Source organism: Branchiostoma belcheri, unplaced genomic scaffold, assembly GCF_001625305.1.
Source record: "Branchiostoma belcheri isolate BF01 breed outbred unplaced genomic scaffold, Haploidv18h27 scaffold79, whole genome shotgun sequence".
In the NCBI taxonomy this organism is placed as follows: domain Eukaryota; kingdom Metazoa; phylum Chordata; class Leptocardii; order Amphioxiformes; family Branchiostomatidae; genus Branchiostoma; species Branchiostoma belcheri.
In genome coordinates this window covers 479,698-486,352 of record NW_017804453.1, presented here as the reverse complement: position 1 = coordinate 486,352, position 6,655 = coordinate 479,698, and positions in this window count along the sequence as shown.

The window sequence follows — 6,655 nt, the reverse complement described above, 5'->3', positions numbered from 1 at the left end:
AAGATGCACAAAGAAGATACCGTCATTTATTACCGTCCCTGCACTGTGCTGTAGCAAAAAAATACTGTTTGCCTTTCTGTGGGGCGTGGATGCGGGTAGGGACGAACAATAGGACCAACAGGATTCCGCAAGCTCTACAAATGACACCATGTTGAGCGCACGTGTTCCCTAATCTCAGCACGACACAAAAGGACGATCGAATACGGACTGTAAAACTTTGATCCGAAAATCCGAACATCCTTGCTAAGCACATGTTAGTGCGTCACTTTTTACTGATCCTTTGAGAGAAGGGATATCATCAGCCCACATGTAGTGTACGACATACGCGTCGTTTAGTAGGTCTATCGTCACAAACGAAAAATCTCTAGGAACTTTGTTGTCCCTTTAAATCTAACACCCCTCTCCATGTACCGCTGAACGACCAAAATTTGACAGATAACTCAACGAATTTCATAGATCAAGAGCGTGTGTTAAAAGTTTTCTGTGCTTTCTTGTCATGTCTTACAAATCATACTTAAATACCTTCTTCGTATACTCGTAGTCGTACACTCTTAAGAGGTGGTTTCAACATTGAACAAAAAGATCGACAAGACACGCATAAGACAGTGAAACCATGGCCAAATCACAAACATCGTTTATCTACACTAGTGTTAGCACGTCCAGGATGTCACTACTGTAACAGAGAATGTTCATTTATTTATGTACAAAACGTCAACATTGAAAGACTATGTCGACTGTTTACACATCGTAGTTCCACATATTCAAAAGCTGTATTGCGCAAAGTAAATGGCCCTTAATCGTGACATTAAATCAACATCAATTATCATATTTTCTTTCTACGGCATAATGGGTACATTCATGTTTGATATTTCAGCAATAATGAACAGTCAAGTATTAAACCGTAAATTAAGCAACTGCCTTCCGCATTTGAGAATGTAGACCTGTTATAAAAAAAATAAAAGCGGATTAGAAGGTAGACACATGTCCATGAAAGTACTAGTAACTCCACTATTGACTTTTGAGTCATATATATCCTGTTTATCCAGATGACCCTGTGTGTGGATGCGGGTATCATGAACACGGCCCGAGCCCGGGTCCCGTACAGGTGAACACCTCCTGTGGTGTCAGGACGTGTTCTTAGAAAGCGTGACGTGGTTCTGTTATCCACACCAGCTGACGTCACTGGGGAAAAGTAGAAACTCAATTAAAGATGTCAACTGCGTTTTCTCAGAGATTCACTTGAAATGAAAAGACGTGCGTCTTCTTGCAAACAACGGACCAGCCACACACCTGTCAACCACGTGGGGTGTGTTCCACCTGACATGGCAGTGCGCGACTGACATGACTTTGTAACATATACATCAGATATAACATTTGAATATTATTAGAAGAAACTTTTTCTGCAATCATATACTCCACCTATCTCTGACATACACGTGCGCCTTTGTTTATTTCGAGGATACACAACTAGATATATATCCTGGACAGGGGACAGACATTTGTATTCCTTCCTTTTCGAATTCATATAAAATCGTTCTCGTAAACTCTTAAACCTTCAAGATGGAATGGGACCAACTGTACATGTAAACTCTTGTGGACATCAAATTTACCATGACATCATCATGCCATCAAATGCCCCGGTCGACATTCGCCTTGCGCTGTTTTGTCGCAGTAAGAGACAATCTATGAAACAGTCACGGAAGTGAATGAATACATTCGAATCTTTTTTGATGTCTTCCCTCTAGCGCTTTTTGTCTGAAACCTTCGTACCGTCTATAGGATAAGTTCGTGTATCTAAAATTATATTAACATCCCATAACTAATAGCACACATGCATATGGCACACCAATTACGAATACGTAAGGGTAAGTTATATTGTCCGATAAGGATATCATATCTATATCAGCCCAGATGTTTTTTTATCCCTCTGGTATATATTCCACAGATTTTGATACATGTACGAAATGAGGTTGAGTATGAATGGAGTACAAAATAGGAAACATCATTACTGTGTTACGTCCATGTAAACACATACAACACAAAAATGAACGAAAAAATGCGAAACTAGAGTTCCCCGATCTCATACCTTCGCCAAATGATGTTAATCTTTATGACTGATAAATTATAGATTATTCCCTCCTGATTTAACAAATAGGATGCTCATTTTCATGAATTATATCATTTTATCATATTCTAAACCAAAATACAGTCTTATATTGACAAACAATGCCATTCTAGCATTTCCTAATAAATTATGCAAATGAGGTCCTAATTTGAATACATTATGTTTAATGATGTTCACCTTTACTTATCTTTCAAATACCACAAGTATGAAACTCCAGGCACTTATCATTACATAATTATAAAATTTTCTCATTGATTATGCAAATTAGGTCTTCATTTACATAATCAATATCTGCCTGTGTTTCTCTCGTTCTCAATTACCAATTTCACGAGCTTCAATAGTCCTATCATGGAATACGGCTGATTTATAGAATTTCCCCATAAATTATGCAAATTACATCCATATTTGCATAATTGTCACATAATTATATCAAGCATCACGTAAGCTACCTACATACCAAAAATCAAGACTATCCATCAACCGGTTATTGAGTTATCCTCTTTTGAATATTTTCAAACAGATAGCCCTGCAGTTCCAGAGCAAGCCGCTAGGGGGCCTAAACTCACGTTACGTCTTCCCCAGCACAAGAGCTACCTACCATCCAAATTTCGTCACCCTAGCATGTCTAGATCATGAGATATGAAAACCGGAAGTTTAGCTGCAGTACCATAACAAGCCGCTAGGGGGCCCCAAATCTAATCATTTTGAGGTCTCATCAAGACCTACCCACCTACCAAATATCAAGACAATCCATCAAGGCCTTCTCAAGTTATCGTGTTTACAGACACACACACACATACACGAACGCCTCTGAAAACATAACCTTCTTGGCGAAGGTAAAAATGTGAAATATATATATATGCAGACATTATAGGTGAAATTTGGTTGAAGACAAATGTAACATATATACGATAGACCACGTGGGATAGCGAAAATATTCAACAATGGCCACTGCTTGATGGTTTGTGATTTTAGCGCTTTAGTACAACCCGGTACACAGACTTTTGTCAGCGTTCTACGCCAATGTACGCCGGTGGGGTAAGTATTTAGACGGGACCGCTGTGGTTAATTTCCTTAATGAAGCTCATTAGTACGGGATTAATTGTTAATCTGTCGCTGTAAGAGTTGGTAGTGGAGGTGGTGTCCCGTGGACAGGGGAAGTGGATACTTAGTGTCAGTTAAAAAGCTCGGCCGGATCATTGGCTATTAATTTAAGGGCTATTTTCCACCACACAACTTTATCCGGATCCATTCAGAGACCCCCTAGAGCAAAGCAAACGAAACATGCATTGACATTTGTTGTGGAAATTTAGCCAGCTTCTTGTGAGTTATGAAAAGTCACGAACCAATGGAGAAATGTGTACTCCACATCGGTATCTGCATGTTTCGGTTGTCTGAATTTTTATTCCAAAATATTGTTATGAAAGTATGACAAGTCCCCGCGCGTTACATGTACGTGTTGATATTGTGTTTATTGCAAACTGATCTTCAGATTATAGTATCGAGTAAAAATGTAGATTCATCTATTTTTATATTAAGAAATAGATGCACAGTACTAGTATTGCAAGGTCGTTAGCTATTGCATGCACTGAGCGTAGTCCTGTAGTTGTAGACTTTTCTAATGTCAGCAAAAAAAAAAGATAATATTTTGCATGTCTACAATGTGTGTGTCGGGTGTCATGTCCTGTCAAAATGTGCAAATCTGTTTCAAATCCGAAGAAAATTAGTGATTCTGTTTTGATACTGTTGGCTTAGCTTGATGGAGCAGACCGGATTGTCTTTTGACTGAATCCTGTTCTTTCCACCGAACGCCGTCCATTGTCTTCTACTATAACAATCGCATTAAGGACTCCATAACATCAGTACTGACGGGGAAAATTAGTGCCCATAAGGGACACATTTTTGTCTCAGCGATGCGGGCTGGATGAAAGGAACTGCATCTCATTCTTCTGGTGCGTTTTTTTGTCTAAATCATGGCATTCTGGCAATTACGTCAGGTTTTGTGTGGTTGGCTGTGTCGTGTGCGCGGCAGACGTTAGCGGCCTGTCTGCACGTGATTGGGCGGTAAACTTCAAACCTCCCCCCGCACACTGACAGCGCCGTGCACCAGGCTTATTAGCGACAATTAAGACGGAATTCCCGGCATTATTAATTCTTCAGGGGTCGGTGGCAGAGGGAGTGTGCAGCCGGAATCAATCCTTTGATCACCCCCCCCCCCTCCGCTAGCCACACCCTCCGCACACCTGCGGTTCTACCCACCCCTCTAAGGAGATTCCTTGTTTGGGCTCTACTTAGAGCCATCCGCGCGGATAAACCCCCGCAAAAAGCTAGCTTTTGTCCCGGACAGAAAGAAGCGGAGAAAACGCCTTGAGATTTGGGAGAGTCTTAGAGAGAATTGTCGGTGGTGCGACTGGACGGAAGTCGGCAGTGATCCTCTCACACCGCGGACTGAGGACGATCCACGGACACACGGACACCGGGCAGCACTCAACAACCTAACACCGCACCGTCCATTTACAGGTAAGCTGGGCACAATCTGCTCTTGACCTTTACAGCCTGGCTAAGCAGGCTGTTTGTTTGATCATCTCCCAGTCTTGAACTTGGGATTTTGGCGAGAAAGACGAAACCTAAAGGCGATATCTGCAGAGATCAAGAGTATTAAGTCTGTCTGAATGGGCCGTTTGTATGTCTGAAATGTAGACGGTCACTTATGTCTGTAGCAGTCAGTAAAACAGTCACTTTAAGTCAATTCTTTGCTGAACATGAGGATAAAACGTTTTTAGACATGGCGGTGGAAAAGTGCGACATCGATTTTATCTGTATATTGTACCTTGGAGAACACAGCGCTCAAGTTCATTTTTGATAAGGAAATTGTATTTGGTTCTTGTGTATTTCTACGCCCGTCTTCTGGTGTAAAATCCGCCTCTTATGGTCTGGGTTTTATTATTTGAAACCACCACATCAAGTGCAAAATCTACTGCCAGGATCATTCCGTCTCTTCTTTGTCACTTTCCTGTAGTCTTAACCGGATATCGGTTAATATTAAAAACAAAACGTACTTCATATGATAATGGAGTAATGATTGTTTATCGTATGGGAAGACATCGTAGCATCAGAAAAATGAAGGAATGATGTGTGTGGTATTTGCAGGTCACAGGCGGTGTAATAGGGAGGTTCTTACCATTTTCTACCTGAGATTAACAACTTCTGAATTATACCTGTTGTAAAAGGGCTTCAAGACGTATTCTTCTTAAAAATCTGAATGTCTTGTTGATAGAAGGTTTCCCCGTCCTGTGTGTATAGCTGCTATCTCAGTAGCTCGAATTTCTTGATGAAGGTTTTTGTTATGTTTATGCAAAAGCGAGTCTCCCTTACTTATTCGGTGAAAATGTCTGTTGTAATATTTCGGAGCAATACTGATTTCTGGAAGAAAGAAAGTCCATAATCTTTAATTATTGTCTTGTTGGAACAAAAGAGAGTTATTCCCTCTCTCTGTCAGTTTTCATCGTTTCCATTTTTATGTTGTTCTTTTGCTTTGCTTATGAAGCACGCTGGTTGAATGTTGATTATGTGTACCTGCACCAGAACAAAACATGTTTAATCTGTCTGACTTGGTCCAACGTTAACCTTCCGAAAGACGAACCGCATGGTACTTTTGTTCTTTCCGGTTTGTGGTCAGGTTTGTAGGATAGAATGTTCAATTTCACACATATTCATATAGGGTTTGTTTCTTTCTATCTCGGTTTTACTGGCTACAGTACTAGTATTACAACAATCCAGGCTTTCTCCTATACGTATAGTATACATATGAACTTTACCAAGAAAAATAGTGTGGTCAAACGTCAACGTGCTAAAAAATGGCATTTTTGTTCTACATGTTTGTAAACAGCTACTTATCTCGAGTACACCACTTGAATCAACTTTATTTGCTCATCATTTAACAAATGTACAACAGCAGGGGGAGCAGAAGCGCATCCCCCTGAATTAGGTACAATTTGTCACATCATATGAAGAATTAAACAGCATTCACATAGAAGAAATAATACATATAAACAACCATATATACAAAAGACACATATAAAAAATTATTTACAACATATATGCACAAAGTTGCATCAGGCTATGCAAAGTCCAGTACTAGTGTAGGTTCAAGGCAGGTTGTTATAGAGTCTGATGGTGTAGTGCAGGAAGGACTGTTGCAGCCGTTTAGTTCTTGCATGGGGAACAGTGATGTTGTGACTGTTCCTCAGCGATCTTCCTGTGACAGACTGTCTCTGGGCAGGAACCAGGTCGTGCAGGGGATGTTCAGGATTCAGCATGGCCTTGAAAAGAGACACAGCAGCGGCCTCTCTCCTCTCCTTCAGGGACGGCAGTGTCGGTACAGAACGTCTGCCGCCACGTGAGATGATCCGGAGGGCGCGCCTCTGAACCCTCTCCATGCTCGCTGCCTGCTCCTCACTGCAACCGACCAACAGAACATGGCCATACTCCAGGACAGGGCGGATGAGACTCAGGTACACCTGGACAAGA